General features: G+C 37.8%; 1 long non-coding RNA gene across 1 annotated transcript in view; it reads right to left on the bottom strand.

Annotated features, from left to right (window-relative positions):
* Positions 1–5,425: 5,425 nt before the first annotated feature.
* Positions 5,426–25,063, bottom strand: part of LOC310717772 — a 162,486-nt gene continuing 142,848 nt past the window's right edge. The window contains exons 2-3 of the long non-coding RNA XR_014530893.1: positions 7,339–7,472; positions 5,426–6,682 (exon numbers count right to left, since the gene is read on the bottom strand). This is a non-coding gene — a long non-coding RNA (uncharacterized lncRNA). The remainder of the gene's footprint in view (positions 6,683–7,338; positions 7,473–25,063) is intronic.

Genomic DNA, 25,063 nt, shown 5'->3' with positions numbered 1-25,063 from the left:
TGGAAAAAATGCTGACGGTATTCTGTGCCAGCTAGCTGGCCCTGTGAGGCCAATTTGATATCTGATTGGTTAAAGAAACAGAGCTATTTTTTAAGGAGACTATGGTAAGAAGGCCAGCAGTACTGACTTTGAAGGCCCTGGGCAGAGTAGATTGACATGGCAGCACATAGAGGCTGAAATATGATTGGACAAAATATCTAACATCCACATACATGTACTGGAAGCAGTGCAGCCAAGAGAATGCTATGAAATCAAGTGAATAGACTGTTGGGAATAAATTAATACAATTTCATGGAACAAATATTCGAATTTAGGTTGTAAATGTAGGTCAGTGCTTCTGATAGTGTTTAGGCCAGCAGAGAAGGCTTTGCTGGCCCTTAACGCCTGCCACTGCCGATACAAATTTGTTTCGGTTTATGTTAAAGACATTTTGAGCTTTCTATACATATATTAATTATTTATTATTATTTATTATTAGGTGAGTATTCAATGAGATTCAGGTTGTTTTATTTGTGTCTATGAAGAAAAATTATCTACAAAGATGGCTGAGAGTGCGCCCTGTCTGTTTTCTTTATTTTACAAAAGCACAGCGTTTTGTTGTTATAAGTGTATACAAATAAAAGTAAACCATTTACAGAATAATGTATTGCTCTTAGCTGTATGATACAGTAATTTAAATTCGTTTAGGCATTATGAGGGAAAAAATTAAACAAGCCGATGTGTTTGTCGACTCCAGAGGGATAATTGTGAGAATCATGGAGGATTTTGGTTTTTGATTTGAGACAAATGTTTACTGATTAAAAATATTTTTCGGTGGAGTTTATTTATTTATTTATTTATTTATTTTATATTCTAAATAAAGAAAGGATGTCGTGAGTAATTGTATGTTGTCCTAAAGGTTTTTAATTCCCCTCTTTTATATTTATTTATTTATGAATTATATATATATATATATATATATATATATATATATATATATATATATATATATATATATATATATATATATATATATATATACAGTGAGGAAAGTAAGTATTTGAACACCCTGCTATTTTGCCAGGTCTACCACTTAGGGGTCTGAAAGGGGGTCTGAAATTGTCATCGTAGGTGCATGTCCACTGTGAGAGACATAATCTAAAAAAATTAATCCAGAAATCACAATGTATGATTTTGTAACTATTTATTTGTATGATACAGCTGCAAATAAGTATTCGAACACCTGAGAAAGTCAATGTTAATATTTGATACAGTAGCCTTTGTTTGCAATTACAGAGGTCAAACATTTCCTGTAGTTTTTCACCAGGTTTGCACACACTGCAGGAGGGATTTTGGCCCACTCCTCCACACAGATCTTCTCTAGATCAGTCAGGTTTCTGGCCTGTCGCTGAGAAACACAAATTTTGAGCCCCTCCAAAGATTCTCTATTGGGTTGAGGTCTGGAGACTGGCTAGGCCACGCCAGAACCTTGATATGCTTCTTACAGAACCACTCCTTGGTTATCCTGGCTGTGTGCTTCAGGTCATTGTCATGTTGGAAGACTCAGCCTCGACCCATCTTCAATGCTCTAACTGAGGGAAGGAGGTTGTTCCCCAAAATCTCGCAATACATGGCCCCGGTCATCCTCTCCTTAATACAGTGCAGTCGCCCTGTCCCATGTGCAGAAAAACACCCTCAAAGCATGATGCTACCACCCCCATGCTTCACAGTAGGGATGGTGTTCTTGGGATGGTACTCATCATTCTTCTTCCTTCAAACACGTTTAGTGGAATTATGACCCAAAAGTTCTATTTTGGTCTCATCTGACCACATGACTTTCTCCCATGACTCCTCTAGATCATCCAAATGGTCATTGGCAAACTTAAGACGTGCCTGGACATATGCTGGTTTAAGCAGGGGAACCTTCCGTGCCATGCATGATTTCAAACCATGATGTCTTAGTGTATTACCAACAGTAACCTTGGAAACGGTGGTCCCAGCTCTTTTCAGGTCATTGACCAGCTCCTCCCGTGTAGTTCTGGGCTGATTTCTCACCTTCCTCAGGCTCATTGAGACCCCACAAGGTGAGATCTTGCATGGAGCCCCAGTCCGAGGGAGATTGACAGTAATGTTTAACTTCTTCCATTTTCTAATGATTGCTCCAACAGTGGACCTTTTTTCACCAAGCTGCTTGGCAATTTCCCCGTAGCCCTTTCCAGCCTTGTGGAGGTGTACAATTTTGTCTCTAGTGTATTTGGACAGCTCTTTGTTCTTGGCCATGTTAGTAGTTGAATTCTTACTGATTGTATGGGGTGGACAGGTTTTTTTATGCAGCTAACGACCTCAAACAGGTGCATCTAATTTAGGATAATAAATGTAGTGGAGGTGGACATTTTAAAGGCAGACTAACAGATCTTCGAGGGTCAGAATTCTAGCTGATAGACAGGTGTTCAAATACTTATTTGCAGCTGTATCATACAAATAAATAGTTTAAAAATCATATATTGTGATTTCTGGATTTTTTTTTTAGATTATGTCTCTCACAGTGGACATGCACCTACGATGACAATTTCAGAGCCCTCCATGTTTTCTAAGTGGGAGAACTTGCAAAAAAGCAGGGTGTTCAAATACTTATTTTCCTCACTGTATATATATATATATATATATATATATATATATATATATATATATATATATATATATATATATATATATATATATATCTATATATATATATATCTATATATATATCTATATATATATCTATATATATATCTATATATATATATATATCTATCTATATATATCTATATCTATATATATCTATATATATATATATATATATATATATATATATATATATATATATATATATATATATATATATATATAAATTCCAACTGTTGTACGAATATACCTGATAATGATAATGGGCCTGAACACCTCCCTCTGTAGCTGGATCCTGGACTTCCTGACTGGGAGACCTCAGTCAGTCAGGATCGGAAACAGCATCTCCAGCACCACCACACTGAGCACTGGGGCATCTCAGGGCTGTGTGCTCAGTCCACTGCTGTTCACTCTGCTGACTTACGACTGTGTAGCAATTCACAGCTCGATTCACATCATCAAGTTTGCAGATGACATGACCATGGTGGGTCTAATCAGCAAGAATGACAAGTCAGCATACAGAGAGGAGGTGAAACAGTTAACAGCCTGGTGTGGAGCGAACAACCTGTCTCTGAACGTTGACAAAATGAAAAAGATGGTTGTAGACTTCAGTAGAACACAGAGCGACCATTCTCCACTGATCATCAATGAACCCTCTGTGGAGATCATATTCCTTGGCAATCATCTTGGCTCATTCACTTGGTCACGCAACACCATCTTCATCAGCAGTGTCTCTACTTCTTGAGAAGGCTGAGGAAAGTATAATGTGTGTAACAGATTCTTCCCTCAAGCTATTAGGCTTCTCAACACAGAACTGAACTAAAGCTCAAACACACACACACACTCAACTGTGTGACTAACCTGTGTTACTGACCTGTTATTACCTCATTATTACAAACTGTTTACATGCTGTTTTACATGCTGATTCTGCGCATCTTTTTGACTGCTGCTATTGATGTTTTGCACAAATTTTTTTGTTAACATTTTGTTAAAATACAAGGTACACTCCTGCATTCAGTTCTCTCTTGCACACTGCACTGTTGTAATATAAAGTAGGTTTTACTGGGGGCACTATTTTGTGTTTTGTGTATTTGTCCTACAGTGTCTTGTGTGGTCTTTTGCACTGTCTGTCTTGCACTTTTTGCACCAGGTTACACAAGATGCATTTTATGTGGCGATAACACTAGTTCTTAGCTCTGTGTTTTTCTGTTATGTAGCTTTATGTATCCGGAGGAACATTGTCTCAATTCGCTGTGTACTGCATCAGATATACGTATATGGTTGAAATGACAATAAAAGCTTTTTGACTTGATGCTATTGGAAATATTATTGAACAAGCACTGAGAAACATCACTGAAGCCTCTCAACATCTTTGAGTATGTGAAATAAATGCGGTGCAAAGTTTTTTTGAAAAGTGGCCATTGTTAATATTGGCCCCGTGTGAAAAAATGTTTGCCCCCTAAACCTAATAACTGGTTGGGACACCCTTGGCAGCAACAACTGCAATCAAGCGTTTGCACTAACTTGCCATGAGTCTGTTACAGTGCTGTGGAGGAATTTTGGTACAGTCATCTATGCAGAATTGTTTTAATTCAGCCACATTGGAGAATTTTCGAGCATGAACCGCCTTTTTAAAGGTCATGCCACAGTATCTCAATAGGATTCAGGCCAGGACTTTGACTACTGCTTGACTACAAAGTCTTCATTTTGATTTTCTTTAGCCATTCAGAGGTGGACTTGCTGGTGTGTTTTGGATCATTGTCCTGCTGCAGAACCCAAGTTCGCTTCAGCTTGAAATCACAAACAGATGTCATGAACAGACATTCTCCTTCAGGGTTTTTTTGGTAAACAGCAGAATTTATGGTTCCATTTATCACAGCAAGCACACTTCCAGGTCCTCGAGCAGCAAAACAGCCCAGACATCACACTACAACCACCATATTTTAAAGGTTGGTATGATGTTCTTTTTCTGAAATGTGGTGTTACTTTTATCGTAATGGGACACACACCGTCCAAAAAGACCATTTATGCCCAGTCTCTTTCTTATGGTGGAGTCATGAACACTGACCTTAACTGAGGCAAGTGAGGCCTGCAGTTCTTTGGATGTTGTTGTGGGGTCTTCACACAGGGCCATGCACTTTTGGATTTTGTTTTCCTTCAATAATAAAAAGTTTCATTTATAAACTGCATGTTGTGTTCTCATGTTATTTTTTACTAATATTTAAATTCATTTAATGATCTGAAACATTAATGTGTGCAAAAAAATAAGAAATCAAAGACTTTTTCACACCACTGTAGGTGATGGGTGTTGTGACAAGTAAAGTCTGGATATTTATATTATACTATACTAAGTGCATATTAAATCTGTTATTTTGAACTTCAAGTATATTAAATGATAATTTAGCTATGATTAAGATACATTTACATTACATTTACGGCATTTAGCAGACGCCCTTATCCAGAGCGACGTACAAAAGTGCATTAAATCTCTAGTAATGAAGATACATTTATATCAATATGCAATTACCTTTATATGAATATACATTTAAAGGTAATTGCAATATAATTTAATATATGTAGTTGTGTTAAAATGGAACAACTTTATATATAGTTAGTGTAATTTAAGTGTACTTCTTTAAATTATATTTATAATATACTTTAATTCTATACTTGAAGTACAGTTGAAATATATTTTAAGCTTCAAATTAATGTGTTCCCAGTATATTTACATCATAACTAGGATTGTATTAGCAGAACAGATTTGATAAATCATTCATAATTATATTAATATATTTTTATTGTATAAAATAAATACAGTGCAATATACACCTTTAGTACAAAAAAACATATCAAATGCACTTAGTCTTAGAAAACTCAAAAACTTTAATTTACTAATACTACTAATTTAGTAATCTTCTGCACAAACAGCTAAAATGTACTAAAAAACTAAGTGCAGAAGCAAAGTGCATTTTCAAAAAACAAGCAAATAACAAAAAAACAAAAACAGTGGTAGAACAGACACAGTGGTTAAAACAAACATAAATCAACCATATCCTCCCGGTGCAGGGCCACTTTTCTTTGAACAGGCCTCATTGTTACATGTTCTGTGAATGAGGGCTCACACCTCAGACACTGTGGTACTTGGAAATTATTTTATTACAGTGTCTGTGAAAAGATAAAAAGAAACGTTTTAAATACAAAAGCAAAGTTTACCACTGTTATTTTTTTTTTACTTTGTATTGCAATACAATATGAAGTAATGATATTTCTCTGAATTTTCTCATTTTTCAAGACAATAAAGTGAAATGTTCTACATGGCACACATTTTTTATACTTAATTCTAACATGATTAGACATGAAATATAATGTAAATATAGAATAGGAGTTTATATATAATTTTTTTTGAAAAATAGCAAAAACATTAAGTCTTGCTGAACCATTATGAGGTCTACACAACATTTCAAGGTATGACAAGCTAATAAACTATGCTTAAGTACAAGTACCCAGCCCACAATTACTGTATAATAATGCACAAGAATTTTAAATGTTAAATTACTTTACATGTAAGAAGATCAAAGTAATAAAAAACTGAGATGTTTTACAGGAACTAAACATACCTATGAGCACATTGACCATGTGAGGGTCCAACTGGTCCTTTGAGGTTTGAATACCACATTTCCCTGTGAGTGTGCATCTGACAAAAATTTCTTTTTCAAAAAGTAATGTAAGCAGGTCTTGGGTAAAAAGAGAAACTCATGATTCGTTGAGTCTTTTGAACATCCTCTTTGGGACAGCATTAGAATCAGCGAGGGCAATCTGGGTAGAACAAGAAACAATCAAGACTGTTATGAAATACAGAATGAGACAGCTAAAATAAATTATTGCAACTATTACATTTTGATAATAATAATTACCAATTCTGGGGATGCAGGAAGACATAGCTCTCCGGGACTCAGGCTTTAACTTGAGCTGCAAGATGAGCCTCATTTCATGGCCTCTAAGACATTTTTAAGAGATGCTACAATCCAAGGAAGCTCTACAAGAAAAAAATTATTTAGTTAATTTAATTAAAAAATATTTATTTTCTTCAGCACCGTTTTTTTTTTATAAAGTTCAGTAGCTATTATTTTACATGGATAATTTTGGTTTATTTTTTATCCGGTATCCAAAATTATCGGTGCTAAATCGGCTATCAGGAAGTATGATCCAACCTAGCGATCGGTATCCATAAAATCCACTGTTGGCCGAACTTTAGTTGTTAACATAATTATTTGTTAAATGGACCTTTTTAGGTTACCAGATACTCTGTGCATTTACGTGACGCCTCGTATCAGCTTCAGTTAAATATTTTTGTCTCCCATCACGAAAGTCAAAATTACATTTCGAAGGAATGCTTACAGTGACCAATGACTTACTCCATGTAAGCATAGGCAAGTCCACAATCTAACAAAAAATTAAACCTATGCTTTAACTAAGAAACAACAGCAATTTAATTTAAAACATTACTTACAATTAAACATAACTCACAGGTTGGATTACCCGTACAAAAGCTAGAATGAGTGGCAGAATAATTTTGAAATCAAAATAAGAATAATTTTGTAACACAAAAAAATAACACTATGAATTGACTAATGGCTTGAAATATTAAATATATATGTTTCATGTTTACAATTTTAATTCTTGTCAACTTACCTTTCAAAGCTTTAACAACATCATCATCAAGCACTACATGAGTTTTCTGGGGAGATGTCCCCTGCAGCAGGCTGCTCTCAAAATTCTGTTCTTCCATCTTTATCTTCTTGTTCACCATCACTATCCAGCACAGCCTGTGTGTGTTACATTGAATAAAAGGTTAGAATACCGTTAATTACAAAATTACAGTGCATCTGGAAAGTATTCACAGTAAGTCGAACGATTCATCGAGTAATTTGATTTATTTCAAAATATAGTATTTCTAATTAAACTGTCTACTTCGACTCTATGGGTCATGCTAAATTTATAATATTTACCTCTTTTGCAAAAACATAGGAAAACCAGATGTCTATCAAAACATGATATGCAAACAGCAAATATCAGGGTGACAAGCCCAAAGCCTGAATTTAAAGAGGTCATTTGATGCAATTTTGTGTTCGGACAAATCCCAAACCACTGGATCACTAGACAATCGGAGCACACTGCAATTTTTGGAAAGAGGGGCTTTGTAGAAATCAATGTGTTTGAGAAACACAGATCATAAAGAGCTACTATAATAAGCAGTATGTGCAAAATAAAGATTTTTGAACATTAAGGCATGTTCAAAAATTTTTATATAATATAATATAATTTATATATATATATATATATATATATATATATATATATATATATATATATATATATATATATATATATACAGTGAGGAAAATAAGTATTTGAACACCCTGCTATTTTGCAAGTTCTCCCACTTAGAAATCATGGAGGGGTCTGAAATTGTCATCGTAGGTGCATGTCCACTGTGAGAGACATAATCTAAAAAAAAAAATCCAGAAATCACAATGTATGATTTTTAAACTATTTATTTGTATGATACTGCTGCAAATAAGTATTTGAACACCTGTCTATCAGCTAGAATTCTGACCCTCAAAGACCTGTTAGTCTGCCTTGAAAATGTCCACCTCTACTACATTTATTATCCTAAATTAGATGCACCTGTTTGAGGTCTTTTTAGCTGCATAAAGACACCTGTCCACACCATACAATCAGTAGGAATCCAACTACTAACATGGCCAAGACCAAAGAGCTGTCCAAAGACACTAGAGACAAAATTGTACACCTCCACCAGGCTGGAAAGGGCTACGGGGGAAATTGCCAAGAAGCTTGGTGAAAAAATGTCCACTGTTGGATCAATCATTAGACAATGGAAGAAGCTAAACATGACTGTCAATCTCCCTCGGACTGGGGCTCCATGCAAGATCTCACCTCGTGGGGTCTCAATAATCCTAAGGAAGGTGAGAACTCAACCCAGAACTACACGGGAGGAGCTGGTCAATGACCTAAAAAGAGCTGGGACCACCGTTTCCAAGGTTACTGTTGGTAATACACTAAGACGTCATGGTTTGAAATCATGCATGGCACGGAAGGTTCCCCTGCTTAAACCAGCACATGTCCAGGCACGTCTTAAGTTTGCCAATAACCATTTGGATGATGCAGAGGAGTCATGGGAGAAAGTCATGTGGTCAGATGAGACCAAAATAGAACTTTTGGGTCATAATTCCACTAAATGTGTTTGGAGGAAGAAGAATGATGAGTACCATCCCAAGAACACCATCCCTACTGTAAAGCATGGGGGTGGTAGCATCATGCTTTGGGGGTGTTTTTCTGCACATGGGACAGAGAGTCTGCACTGTATTAAGGAGAGGATGACCAGGGCCATGTATTGTGAGATTTTGGGGAACAACCTCCTTCCCTCAGTTAGAGCGTTGAAGATGGGTCGAGGCTGGGTCTTCCAACATGACAGTGACCCGAAGCACACAGCCAGAATAACCAAGGAGTGGCTCTGTAAGAAGCATATCAAGGTTCTGGCGTGGCCTAGCCAGTCTCCAGACCTAAACCCAATAGAGAATCTTTGGAGGGAGCTCAAACTCCATGTTTCTCAGCGACAGGCCAGAAACCTGACTGATCTGGAGAAGATCTGTGTGCAGGAGTGGGCCAAAATCCCTCCTGCAGTGTGTGCAAACCTGGTGAAAAACTACAGGAAACGTTTGACCTCTGTAATTGCAAACAAAGGCTACTGTACCAAATATTAACATTGACTTTCTCAGGTGTTCAAATACTTATTTGCAGCTGTATCATACAAATAAATAGTTAAAAAATCATACATTGTGATTTCTGAATTTTTTTTTTTTAGATTATGTCTCTCACAGTGGACATGCACCTACGATGACAATTTCAGACCCCTCCATGATTTCTAAGTGGGAGAACTTGCAAAATAGCAGGGTGTTTAAATACTTATTTTCCTCACTGTATATACACACACACTTCTTCTTCTTCTTTCGGCTGCTCCCATTAGGGGTTGCCACAGCGGATCATCCGTCTCCATACCACCCTGTCCTCTACATCTGCCTCTTTCACACCAACTACCTGCATGAACCTCCTCCTTGGCCTTCCTCTTTTCCTCCTACCTGGTGGCTCCATCTTCAGCATTTTTCTACCAATATAATTCATGTCCCTTCTCTGCACATGTCCAAACCATCTCAATATCGCCTCCCTCACCTTGTCACCAAAACATTCTACATGTGATGTCCCTCTAATAAACTCATTTCTAATCTTGTCCATCCTCGTCACTCCCAACGAAAACCTTAACATCTTCAGCTCTGCTACCTCCAGCTCCACCTCCTGTCTTTTACTCAATGCCACTGTCTCTAATCCATACAACATTGCAGGTCTCACCACAGTCCTATAAACTTTCCCTTTCATTCTTGCAGATACCCTACTATCACAAATCACTCCTGTAACTCTTCTCCACCCACTCCACCCTGCCTGCACTCTTTTCTTTACTTCTCTAACACAATCTCCATTACTTTGCACTGTTGACCCCAGGTACCTGAACTTCTCCACCTTCTCCACCTCTTCTCCCTGCAACTGCATCACTCCACTGCCCTCCCTCTCATTCACACACATGTACTCTGTCTTACTCCTACTGGCTTTCATTCCCCTTCTCTCCAGTGCATATCTCCACCTCTCCAGGCTCTTCTCAACCTGCTCTCTACTCTCACCACAAATCACAATATCATCTGCAAACATCATAGTCCAGGGAGACTCCTGTCTGACCTCGTCCGTCAACCTGTCCATCACCACTGCAAACAGGAAAGGGCTCAGGGCCGATCCTTGATGCAGTCCAACCTTCACCCTGAACCAGTCTGTCGTACCTACTGCACACTTCACTGCCGTCACACTGTCCTCATACATGTCCTGCACCACCCTCACATACTTCTCTGACACGCCTGACTTCCTCATTGTTAGATTTTTATCATGCCCAAAACGAAACTTGGAGAGATTTTCCATACAACCTGTGATGCTCCGTAGTGCCTTTCTGATATCAGGGAAGAAGAAATACACAGCACACAGAATGTAGCAATGTTTCCTCTCTTCGTTTATTGCAGGTGGCAGACACGTTTTTATACACACAGGATGATACAGTCCACACACACACACACATTGGGTAGAAAGCTGTTTAGACAAGAGGATATACCAGTCAGAGATTTATGAGCCCAGATAAGACTCTCTGTTTACCTTAAAGACTAACATCGTAAATATCCTATAGACACTGAACGAACAAGGAATGTGTGTGAAACAGTTTCAACACTAACACTCATACAATACCACAACTCCTCTCTCGGCACCCTGTCGTACGCTTTCTCTAAATCCACAAATACACAATGCAATTCCTTCTGTCCTTCTCTATACTTCTCCATCAACATCCTCAAAGCAAATAAGGCATCTGTGGTGCTCTTCCTCGGCATGAAACCATACTGTTGCTCACAGATGGTCACCTCTTCTCTCAGCCTGGCTTCCACTACTCTTACCCATAACTTCATGGTGTGACTGATCAACTTAATTCCCCTGTAGTTACTGCAGGTCTGCACATCTCCCTTATGCTTAAAGATCGGTACCAGCAAACTCCTTCTCCATTCCTCAGGCATCCTATCCCCTTCCAGAATCCTGTTAAACAATCTGGTTAAAACTCCACTGCCATCTCTCCTAAACATCTCCACGCTTCTACCGGTATGTCATCTGGTCCAACCGACTTTCCATTCTTCATCCTCCTAATCACTGCTCTCACTTCCTCCTTACTAATCCTATCTACATCCTGCTTCACCAACTCCACATCATCCAACCTTCTCTCTCTCTGATTTTCCTCATTCATCAGCTGCTCAAAATACTCCCTCCACCTTCTCAACACACTCTCCTCACTAGTCAACACATTTCCCTCTCCATCCTTGATTGCTCTAACTTGCAGTACATCCTTCCCAGCTCGGTCCCTCTGCCTGGCCAATCGGTATAAATCCTTTTCTCCTTCCTTAGTGTCCAACCTCTTATACAGCTCCACATCCCTTTTTACCTGCTGCCGCATCTCCTTGTACTCCTGCCTTTTCTCATCACTCTGTCGATCCCACTTCTGTTTTGCCAACCTCTTTCCCCTAATGCTCTCCTGCACTTCCTCATTCCACCACCACGTCTCCTTGTCTTGCTTTCTATTTCCAGATGTCACACCAAGTACTTTTTTAGCTGCCTCCCTCATCACTCCTGCAGTAGTTGCCCAATCATCCGGCACCTCTTCACCACCACCACCAAGCCCCTGTCTGACCTCTCCTGAACCTCACACTACACTCTTCCTCCTTCAGTTTCCACCATCTTATACTTCTTTCAATCCTTACATTCCTTCTCTTCTTCCTCGCATCCAAAACCAAACTACAGACCACCATCCGATGCTGTCTAGCTACACTGTCCCCCGCCAAAACCTTACAGTCTCCAATCTCCTTCAGGTTGCATCTTCTACACAGAACATAATCCACCTGTGTGCACCATCCTCCACTCTTATACGTCACCCTATGATCCTCCTTCTTCTTAAAATACGTGTTCACCACTGCCATTTCCATCCTTTTAGCAAAATCTACCACCATCTGCCCTTCCACATTCCTCTCCTTAAAACCATACCTACCCATCACCTCCTCATCACCTCTGTTCCCTTCACCTACATGCCCATTAAAGTCTGCCCCAATCACCAAGATGTCTTCCTCCTCTCCTTCTCCTCTTTCGGTCAACAGTAGCCCAATTTCCACCGGTACCCTGTCGGCTACGATACCTGTGGCGGTCGTTGTTAACCCGGGCCTCAACCGATCCGGTATGAAATTCTCATATGTGATCCGCATATTTGATTTGGCACGTGTTTTACGCTGGATGCCTTTCCTAACGCAACCCTCCCCATTTACCCGGGCTTGGGACCGGCACTAAGAGTGCACTGGCTTGTGCCCCCCTAATGGCTGGGTTTATATATATATATATATATATATATATATATATATATATATATATATATATATATATATACAGTGAGGAAAATAAGTATTTGAACACCCTGCTATTTTGCAAGTTCTCCCACTTAGAAATCATGGAGGGGTCTGAAATTGTCATCGTAGGTGCATGTCCACTGTGAGAGACATAATCTAAAAAAGAAAAAAATCCAGAAATCTCAATGTATGATTTTTTTAACTATTTATTTGTATGATACAGCTGCAAATAAGTATTTGAACACCTTAGAAAGTCAATGTTAATATTTGGTACAGTAGCCTTTGTTTGCAATTACAGAGTTATAACGTTTCCTGTAGTTTTTCACCAGGTTTGCACACACTGCAGGAGGGATTTTGGCCCACTCCTCCACACAGATCTTCTCTAGATCAGTCAGGTTTCTGGCCTGTCGCTGAAAAACACGGAGTTTGAGCTCCCTCCAAAGATTCTCTATTGGGTTTAGGTCTGAAGACTGGCTAGGCCACGCCAGAACCTTGATATGCTTCTTACAGATCCACTTCTTGGTTATCCTGGCTGTGTGCTTCGGGTCATTGTCATGTTGGAAGACCCAGCCTCGACCCATCTTCAATGCTCTAACTGAGGGAAGGAGGTTGTTCCCCAAAATCTCGCAATACATGGCCCCGGTCATCCTCTCCTTAATACAGTGCAGTCGCCCCAGTCCAAGGGAGATTGACAGTCATGTTTAGCTTCTTCCATTTTCTAATGATTGCTCCAACAGTGGACCTTTTTTCACCAAGCTGCTTGGCAATTTCCCTGTAGCCCTTTCCAGCCTTGTGGAGGTGTACAATTTTGTCTCTATTTTTTTGTCTTTGGACAGCACTTTGGTCTTGGCCATGTTAATAGTCAGATTCTTACTGATTGTATGGGGTGGACAGGTGTCTTTATGCAGCTAACGACCTCAAACAGGTGTATCTAATTTAGGATAATAAATGTAGTGGAGGTGGACATTTTGAAGGCAGACTAACAGGTCTTTAAGGGTCAGAATTCTAGCTGATAGACAGGTGTTCAATTACTTATTTGCAGCTGTATCATACAAATAAATAGTTAAAAAAATCATACATTGTGATCTGGATTTTTTTTTTAGATTATGTCTCTCACAGTGGACATGCACCTATATATATATATATATATATATATATATATATATATATATATATATATATATATATATATATATATATATATATATATATAAATAAAACACCTAATACACATAATAATGATCCTTGCAAATAGCATCATATGTGTTTCCAGTCTGAATAAAAAATCTGTGGAATAATCTAAAGTAACTTGCCTTTTTAACAAGAAATAAATCAGAGAGAAATATACCTATCACCTTTTATTATTTGATATAAAAATTTAAATATTGCTTACTGCTCTGTTCCTTGATATTCTGATTTGTCTCTGTTCTAAAACAAGTCAATTTCAGCGTCATCCAATTCATCAGACAATGGAGTGGAGGTAACAGGAGCTCTTTTCTTCCTGTGCAGATGTCTTCTCCTCTCTTGAAAGCATCCCATTTTACAATTAAGTCTTTGTACACATCTGAAATTATAAATATATATCAATCAAAGAAAGGCATTATAGTTGTCAGACTGAGCTGAATGAACATAAACACCAATTAAAAGTATATTCCACCCAAAAAATAAGAATCTGCCATCCTTCATTTGCCCCCAAATGCCAATTCAACATGTATGCATTTATTTATTCTTATGAACACAAACATTATATTTAGAAAAAAAGGTTTTTTATGTCCAACCAATGGAAATGATATTTAATGGAAGCTAAAAGGTTACATAATGACTTGACATGGAAAGGAAAGCATCCAAATTGTTGTGGAAATAGAGAACATAATACAACTTCATTTACAATTTTAAATAAAAATAATAAATCTGAATGCGATGTTTGCTCAATATTGCCTTTTTCAGTTATTAAACCTTGTGGTGGTTTTGTGGGCGGGGCTAAGGTGCAGGAGAAAAGTACCTCACTACAATACATTACGAGCTGCTCTTCAGGTTGCCTACGTTAGCACATGCACATACTTGTACACAGACCTGACACATAACATTGGTTTGTTCACTGCGACCTTTCTGTTTGTACAATTGCACTTAAGACAGCTGCAGAAAAGAAGACGACACAAACAGTTTTCTTTATGTTTAGTGTCTGGTCGTTAGATAGCAGTTAGCTAAATTACACGCTAAAACATTAGCGTTACATGATATAGCAATTCAGTTGTTGTCCAATTTCTGTGTAGGTACGCATGCATGAACATTTTTAGACAGTTAAGCAAACCATATCAACAAAAGACAATAGTTTCTTTACTCTTACCTGATATGAATTGTGCTCTTTGTGTCATGGTTTTTGTTTTTCTGGCAGTGGCAGTAGGTATGATATAACATTTAAAATGAGATCCTGTACTCCATCACAAGATGATGTTCGTGTTCCTTTTGAATCGACTTTGTGCTGGTTTGTATTGACCGCCTCCTGCTGGCGCCGTTACGTCATCATGCCGTCGGCACTAAAAGAGTCTATGAGAGGTACTTTATTTCATATACTTTATATGCCAGCATGCGATTGGACAATTACCTGTCGATTTGAAAAGCTTGTCTCTGATTGGTGAAATTTAATGAACCGCAACATTTAGTTTGAACTACAAAAGAAGTATGATTATGTCATGATTGCAATTGGGCACTAAAGTGACAAAATGAAGAAATACAAATTATATCTTGAATTTTAATCATTTTGACGCTTGAAGAAGCTGAACAAAAATAATGGTGTAACACTTACTTTTCTTTTACTTTTTTTAAAGGAAAAATCAAGCAAAATGTTATTTTCCACAGTGTTTGAAGACTGCAGCCACCTGTGAATCTGCAGTAAATTCTTTATATCACTACTTCGTGACTGTGTATAGTCCATAATGTAATGCACTGCTGTACAAAGAATGTGAAATATGTTTGCCAATTTCTTTCTTTCTTACACAATTCAAGTGTATTTTTGGAAAATTGACTTATTAATGTTATATTATTAAGATTAGAAGTTACGTACTTACTAGAAGTAGATTGCTTAATATATTTAATATTAAAAGTTTGTACATTTTTATATTTTATATTTATAATGTATTTGTGTGAGTAAATTAATACACTTTGTAATACAGTTTGTTTTTCAAGATCATGTAAAGCAGGCTGAAGCACATTTTTATTATGTTAATATTTAATATTTATATAAAATATTACACATACTGCAATATACAGTCATGTGCAAATTAGGACACTTCATATTTAATATACATTTTAATAATACTCAAGTAATATAACTAAACAATTAAACAATTAATAGTAATATAATGAAACAATTAATATTCAAGTAATAAAACTTAACAATTAAAACTGAAGAAAATATATATCTTTTTTTAACTTTCTGCAAAATGCATTGGTGGGCCGTCAGGGGCAGCAAATCCTTCTCTGCTGGCCTAAACACTATCAGAAGCATTGACCTACATTTACAACCTGAATTCTAATATTTGTTCCATGAAATATTATTAATTTATTCCCACAGTTTATTCTCATCATTTCGTAGCGTTTCTCCTGGCTGCACTGCTTCCAGTACATGTATGTGGCTGTTAGATTTTTTGTCCAATCAGATTTCAGCCTCTTTGTTCTGCCATGTCAATCTAATTTGCCCAGAGCCTTCAAAGTCTCTACTGCTGGCCTTTTTACCATAGAGAATATTAGCAATGGATCCATTTCTTTAACCAATCAAATTTCAAATTCGCCTCACAAAAAAGCATCAGTATTTTTCCATCCTCTGATTGGTGTTAAAGCCAAGTTCGACTGGCAAAACACGTCTGTAGCGCTCTGCACACATGAATACATCTGAGATAGATTTTCTATGCCTACAAAGGAAGAGAAATTGATTTAGTCTTGAACATACTCAGCCCGGGAAAGGTTTTGTTCTCCACTTCCAGACCAGTGAATACGAGTGGTACCACTGGATTACAGCCTCTGAGGAGCGGTGCAAATTATGAGTCTGCATCTCTGGTTAGTAGGTTGTTTTTTATTTAATTTTTTTATGCTTTTGCCAGGTTATTAGACAAATATTGATTCTGAACTGCTACAGATGATGTAGGTGGCACAGTTGCGGTGGTAGTGTAGAGGTTAGGAGTTTTTTGCTTTCGTAAAATGGTTTTCACCCTCTATATGTGAAATAACTCTCTCTGTTTAATGCTGCCCGTTGTTATATTGCGTTTTTGTATTGTATTGATGGTTTTTATAGGTACCAAATGAACGGCCCGCCACTGGTAAAATGTAATTAAAAAACAAACGATTCCTGGTGAGGAATAAAATGAATAAAGGACATCCCCACATTTATTAACACTTAAAATGGCTAAAATCACACAGGTTAATTACATCAGGACACATGTTTAGAACATCGTTATAAAACCTTTTGAAAGATCTTGCTCTACTTGACACTTGGACATTTAGTTTGTTGTGCTTCTGACTTTTGAAGTGAAAGTGAACACCATGGTGAGATTGAAAGAGCTGTCTGAGGCCTTTACAAAGAACACTGGAATGGCTTATGAGTCTGGAAAAGGTGGACATTCAAAACAACTGCCAACATGCCCATGTCTGGCCGTTCAAGCAAGTTCATCCCGAGAGCAGACTGGAAGATTCTAAAAGTAGTCACCAAAAACATTAAAATATCATCACAGGACCTACAGCAGGCTCTTGCTACTTTGATGTGAAAGTGCATTCCTCTACAATCAGAAAGAGACCACACACATTTAGTCACAAATCACATAGTTTGCTCTCTATGAAAAACATGAAGGCCAGCCTGAAGTTTGCCAGAGAGAACATAGACAAAGTGTTGGACTTCTGGAATGATGTTCTTTGGACAAATGAGTCTAAAATGTAATTATTTGGACACAGGAACAAAGGACATGTTTGGCATAAACTAGGTCTTCAACTGAAAATCCTTGAGGTCCAGTAATTGAACTCTCCTCACCAGCTGAGGTCGAGACAATTATACACCTAAAAACATGAATTGATGATGTTTGCCAGACTAAAGAGATATATAGATATATAGATATATATATATAGATATATAGATATATGTATAGATATACAGTGGGTACGGAAAGTATTCAGACCCCCTTAAATTTTTCACTCTTTGTTATATTGCAGCCATTTGCTAAAATAATTTAAGTTCATTTCTTTTCCTCAATAATGTACACATAGCACCCCATATTGACAGAAAAACACAGAATTGTTGACATTGTTGCAGATTTATTAAAAAAGAAAAACTGAAATATCACATGGTCCTAAGTATTCAGACCCTTTACTGTGACACTCGTGTATTTAACACAGCTGCTATACATTTCTTCTTATCATCCTTAAGATGGTTCTACACCTTCATTTGAGTCCAGTTGTGTTTGATTAAACTGATTGAACTTGATTAGGAAAGCCACACCGGTCTATATAAGACCCTACAGATCACAATGCATGTCAGAGCAAATTAGAATCATGAGGTCAAAGGAACTGCCTGAAGAGTTTAGAGACAGAATTGTGGCAAGGCACAGATCTGGCCAAGGTTACAAAAAAGTTTCTGCTGCACCTAAGGTTCCTAAGAGCACAGTGGCCTCCATAATCCTTAAATGGAAGACGTTTGGGACGACCAGAACCCTTCCTAGAGCTGGCCGTCCGGCCAAACTGAGCTATCGGGGGAGAAGAGCCTTGGTGAGAGAGGTAAAGAAGAACCCAAAGATCACTGTGGCTGAGCTCCAGAGATGCAGTCGGGAGATGGGAGAAAGTTGTAGAAAGTCAACCATCACTGCAGCCCTCCACCAGTCGGGGCTTTATGGCAGAGTGGCCTGACGGAAGCCTCTCCTCAGTGCAAGACACATGAAAGTCCGCATGGAGTTTGCTAAAAAACAGAGAAATAAGATTTTCTGGTCTGATGAGACCAAAATAGAACTTTTTGGCCTTAATTCTAAGCGGTATGTGTGGAGAAAACCAGGCACTGCTCATCACCTGTCCAATACAGTCCCAACAGTGAAGCATGGTGGTGGCAGCATCATGCTGTGGGGGTGTATTTCAGCTGCAGGCACACAACGACTGGTTGCAATCGAGGGAAAGATAAATGCGGCCAAGTACAGGGATATCCTGCACGAAAACCTTCTCCAGAGTGCTCTGGACCTCAGACTGGGCCGAAGGTTCACCTTCCAACAAGACAATGACCCTAAGCACACAGCTAAAATAATGAAGGAGTGGCTTCACAACAACTCCGTGACTGTTCTTGAATGGCCCAGCCAGAGCCCTGACTTAAACCTAATTGAGCATCTCTGGAGAGACCTAAAAATGGCTGTCCACCAACGTTTACTATCCAACCTGACAGAACTGGAGAGGATTTACAAGGAGGAATGGCCGAGGATCCCCAAATCCAGTTGTGAAAGACTTGTTGCATCTTTCCCAAAAAGACTCATGGCTGTATTAGAGCAAAAGGGTGCTTCTACTAAATACTGAGCAAAGGGTCTGAATACTTAGGACCATGTGATATTTCAGTTTTTCTTTTTTAATAAATCTGCAACAATGTCAACAATTCTGTGTTTTTCTGTCAATATGGGGTGCTATGTGTGCATTAATGAGGAAAAGAAATGAACTTAAATGATTTTAGCAAATGGCTGCAATATAACAAAGAGTGAAAAATTTAAGGGGGTCTGAATACTTTCCGTACCCACTGTATATCTATATCTATATCTATCTATCTATCTATCTATCTATCTATCTATCTATCTATCTATCTATCTATCTATCTATCTATCTATCTCTATATCTATATCTATATCTATATCTATATATATATATATATATATATATATATATACACAGTGAGGAAAATAAGTATTTGAACTACCTGCTATTTTGCAAGTTCTCCCACTTAGAAATCATAGAGGGGTCTGAAATTTTTATCGTTGGTGCATGTCCACTGTGAGAGACATAATCTAAAAAAAAAAAAATCCAGAAATCACAATATATGATTTTTTAACTATTTATTTGTATGATACAGCTGCAAATAAGTATTTGAACACCTGAGAAAGTCTATGTTAATATTTGGTACAGTAGCCTTTTTTTGCAATTAGAGGTCAAACTTTTCCTGTAGTTTTTCACCAGGTTTGCACACACTGCAGGGGGGATTTTGGCCCACTCCTGCACACAGATCTTCTCTAGATCAGTCAGGTTTCTGGCCTGTCGCTGAGAAACACGGAGTTTGAGCTCCCTCCAGAGATTCTCTATTGGGTTTAGGTCTGGAGACTGGCTGGGCCACGCCAGAACCTTGATATGCTTCTTACAGAGCCAGTCCTTTGTTATCCTGGCTGTGTGCTTCGGGTCATTGTCACGTTGGAAGACCCAGTCTCGACCCATCTTCAATGCTCTAACTGAGGGAAGGAGGTTGTTCCCCAAAATCTCTCAATACATGGCCCCGGTCATCCTCTCCTTAATACAGTGCAGTCGCCCTGTCCCATGTGCAGAAAAACACCCCCAAAGCATGATGCTACCACCCCCATGCTTCACAGTAGGGATGGTGTTCTTGGGATGGTACTTATCATTCTTCTTCCTCCAAACACGTTTAGTGGAATTAACACACTTGAAGTAAGCATGTTAGGAGTACAATTGTGCTATAAATATACTATCTGAATTTCAAGTATATTTTTAATACATTAAAGAGTACTTCTTTTTCACCTGGGCATTTACTTCATTACTGTCCACCACTGTGACTTACATACACAACGCTGTCAATCCCCTCATCGAACCCTGACATTTTATTTATCCTTAGATGGCTCCTATAAAACAAATTAATAGTAAATTATCATAGCATTAATAATTTTACTTAAAAAGTAATTTTGTCTTTCATTCACTCATTTTATTGGGTGGGGTTGTAAATTCCACAGTGGCCAGCCACTAGGGGGCCTCAAAAATTTTGGCATCACTTATATTCGTTATTACAGTGACCGAGAAGTGCGAAACACATTAACAAATCGGAAAACAAATTAACAAATTAGAAAACACTAACTAATAAAAAATAGATAAATAGTAAATAATAAATAAATAATAAATAAATAGTAAAGTAATGTTTACTTCTGTAATTTTCTTATATTTAAAGGTGCACTAATCGAAATAGTTTAGAAAATAGTTTAAAGTAAACGGAGAACTTAACACATGTACAAGAAACAAAGTTATAAGATTTCATACTTTCTGTATATCTTGAATGACAGGTGTCTCGTCTAATGATCGGTAAGTGTTCCATTCACAAACTATACCCTCCTTTTCCAGGTTGTCTGAATTGTCGTGTTTTCGGATTTGTTAATGTGTTTTAGGTTTTGTTAATTTGTTTTTGCATTTGTTATTTTGCTTTCGGATTTGTAATTTTGCTTTCGGAATTGTTGTTTTGTTTTCGCATTTGTTATTTTGTTTTCGGATTTGTTAGTGTTTTCTAATTTGTTAACTTGTTTTCCGATTTGGTAATGTGTTTTGCACTTCTCTGCCACCGTACGTTATGACGTTTACACAGTCATCAGTTTTTTATATTCCTTCTGACCCCGACTGTCTAATTCAGACTTAAACATTGGTCTTAATGTTAACTGAATACTAAGGAATCTGTGAGCTGATGCTGTTTTAAAAAAATTACATTTTAGGGGATAGTTGTTTTATTCTGAGTTTTTAATATAGTCACATTGGGCATGTAAATTCTTGTAGAAATGAATAAGGAGACTTCTTTATCCTGGCTATAAGCTGTATCTAAAAAGTTCATACAATTTTTTTTATTCATATCCAGATTTCTGGGTACTGCCTGATCGCATGCTCTTTTGGTCTAATTCAGTTTTCTGTTGGACAAAATATAACTCCATAATTCAAAACTCAAAAGAACTGGATTGTTAACAATTTAACTGTCATACAATGAGACAAAAACACTTGGACAGAGAGACAGGAAGAGAGCTTTCTGTCCAAATCTGCATGGAACAGGATGTAATGCACATTCCACCTTGGAACTCACTGAATGTGAGCGTGGGAATATATTTCCCACATTGTGGAAAAGGAAGTGGTAAAGGATGTCTTTTCATAATATTACAACATTTTAAAATGAATAGCTAAGAAGCCAGAACTCTATATAACACTTATCTATAGACTACTCATTAAATTCTATGTCAAAAGGCAAATATTTATTAATGCCAAATTATTTTGATTTACATGTTATTTTATAATTTTATTGCTAACTAGTCTTAATTATTGTTACATTTTCCACACATTATTAAATACCTGCTATTATAGACTACCATATAGTAACTCATGCTGGCAACTTACTTATCTGCATCATACATCATACGAATGTTAAACCAGGGATGAGCAGGAGTACCCAAGTACTTTAAACTAATATTTGTTTAGGAATATCTATGCCGTGACATATTCATTATTCAGTGATTTATGACTGTTCAGAAAAAAATTTCTCTAGTATTTAGGAGACTGTCTGCGTTTACTGTCAAACAAGAATCAATATTTGTCTAATAACATGACAAAACCATTAAAATGTAAATAAAATACAACCTACTAACCAGAGATGCATACTCATAATTTGCACTGCTCCTCATCGGCTGTAAGCCAGCGGTACAGCTCGTATTCACTGGCCTGGAAGTGGCGAACAAACCCTATTCCTGGCTGAGACAAGCTAGCTAGCTTCGGGGTTGGCCGGAAAAATGCCGACGCTATTCTGGGCTAGCTAGCTGGCCCTCTGAGGCGAATATGAAATCTGATTGGTTAAAGAAACAGACCCGTTGCTAATATTCTCTATTATCAAAGAGCCAGCAGATATGACTTTGCAGGCCCTAGGCAGATTAGATTGACATTACAGCACAGAGGCTACAATCTAATTGGAAAAAAAAATCTAACATCTACATCAGGAGTCAAATGTTAAGAAGTTTTCCTATCCGGCTCGAAGGACCGAATGTTAGGGAATTATTCCTATCTAGCTCGAAGGACCATATAAGGATTCTCACTATCTGGTATACGCTGATCAGTGGATTGTACTCGCCTCAGCGCGTCAGTAAAAACACGATACAGGATTCAGAACACTCTATTTTACTGGGTATAGAATTGATTGTATATGAGGTGATTCTTGCTGTCTTCTGCTTGCTGTTAATCAGTGGGTTGCATGATGCAGAATGCATGCCGCGGTTCCGTGTTCCGGCCTTTTATACTCTTGGTGCAGGACGGTGCACTGTGATGTCATAGGTAGCTTGTCATTGCTTGGTAAACTGTATGTTTGCCTCTAGTGGTGAAGCGTGGAAATACAACTGAATAGGAATCCTTTCTTACACTGCCGCCCCCAAATATGCATAGCATATTTGCTTCTAAATCTTAGCTAAACGTCTGTCGGTTTGATCTTGGTGTCGTCTTCAATTGCTATCTCTGGTAATGTTCTTGTTGGGTTTGGAGATCCGCAAAGTTGAGCCTTCCAAGCGCACGAACACAGAGTGGGTTAATGTTGCGTGATATGTTTCTGGATTGTAATTCTGAATCTCGTTCATCCAACCCTTAAAGATGTCTGGCTCTTTAAAGTCCAACTGGGAGACATTGCACAGATCCCGCTGCGCTCTTAAACGTATAATTCAGGGTAGATTTGGGCCCGTTAGCCCCACTACACTAACAGCTAACATGAATCCTAGTGTGAGACCCAGCAACATTCCTCCAAGGTAAATTGGCAAAGGGAGAATAAAGTATCCATAGGTAAGGATGGTCAGAACTAACAAAGTTTTATATGGAATACTACATGCTGATACCAACTCTAATTCATCTTCATTAAAAGTGTTATAGTGCTGACTAGGAGGCTTGGAAGCACCACTTCCAGTCTTTGTGTCTTTAGTATGATCGAGCTGAACTTCTGGATCCATAGAGGAATCCAAATCGTCGCTGTAGAGTTTAGAGAACTTTTCGTCGTCCTGCTTGGCCAATGCCGACATGGAGCACCTGCTAAGTCCCAGAGAGGACAGAGAAAGTGTGACAGGCATGCATTCGGCATCACGCAACCCACTGAACAGCAGCTAGCAGAAGACAGCAAGAATCACCTCATATACAATCAATTCTATACCCAGTAAAGTAGAGTGTTCTGAATCCTGTATCGTATTTTTACTGACACGCTGGGGCGAGTACAATCCCCTAATCAGCGCACATCAAATAGTGAAAATACTTATATGGTCCTTCGAGCTAGATAGGAAAACTTCCTAACATTTTCTTCATTCAGATGAAGGAAGTTCTGGGAAAGCCACTGTTTAATATCCTGAAGGCAATTATGGAGAGGGTCCAAAGCAGAATGATTACTCTGAATCACAGGAAGATAGATCTGAACGTTGTGATTGCACAAGAACTCTTTTTTTGATCGACCCTTGTGAGGCCTTTTTTGACTGGAACCCATATTGGGAAACCTCTGTATGACCCTAGTCACTGCACTGTAACTAAGTTTCAGGTTGTTGCCAATCTTCTTATAGCTTAGGCCAGGGGTCACCAACAGGGTAGCCCGCAAGGACCACGAGTAGCCCGCGGGCCTTTTCTAAAAATAGCTGTTTCCTACTTTGTTTAATCATTGTTGATACTTATTATGACAAATCATTAACATAATCAGTGTCTTCACATAGATGAATATCATTAATTATTTATAATAACATATAATAAAAGGTAAATTGAGTAAAGTTGTTATTTCAGATCAAACTGAAAACTGTGTGTATCAAACTGATAGTCCTTCACAATAATCGGTACCCAAGAAGTAGCTCGCAGTTTCAAAAAGGTTGGTGACCCCTGAGCTACATACTCATACTGGAAGCAGTGCAGCCAAGAGAAACGCTATGAAATTGGGAGAATAAACTGTTGTGAATAAATTAATACATTTTCATGGAACAAATATTAGAATTTAGGTTGTAAATATAGGTCAGTACTTCTGATAGTGTTTAGGCCAGCAGAGAAGGTTTTGCTGGCTCTGACCACCCGACACTGATCCATATAATACACATTTTGAGTAAATGTTCTTTTTTTTTATTACATTTTTTATTTAATTTACAGTTTTTCTCAGTTGCATTGGAGCATTTCTCGAATCATCCTTAATATTTGCAATCCAGTAAGTTCTCAAAACAATTTGTACAAACAGCACAATTCATTGGATTTCTTGCAAAAGCCTATACTTTTCTCAAAATCTTTAGTTCATCTCTCAAAAGTATTTGTCAATAAACAAATTCAATTCAATTAAATTCATTTTTATTTGTATAGCGCTTTTAACAATGAACATTGTCTCAAAGCAGCTTTACACAGAT

Source organism: Silurus aristotelis (genome assembly GCF_946808225.1).
Source record: "Silurus aristotelis genome assembly, chromosome: 22".
Lineage (NCBI taxonomy): Eukaryota > Metazoa > Chordata > Actinopteri > Siluriformes > Siluridae > Silurus > Silurus aristotelis.
The sequence above is the reverse complement of the archived record's forward strand: the minus strand, read 5'-3'. Positions and strand labels throughout refer to the sequence as shown.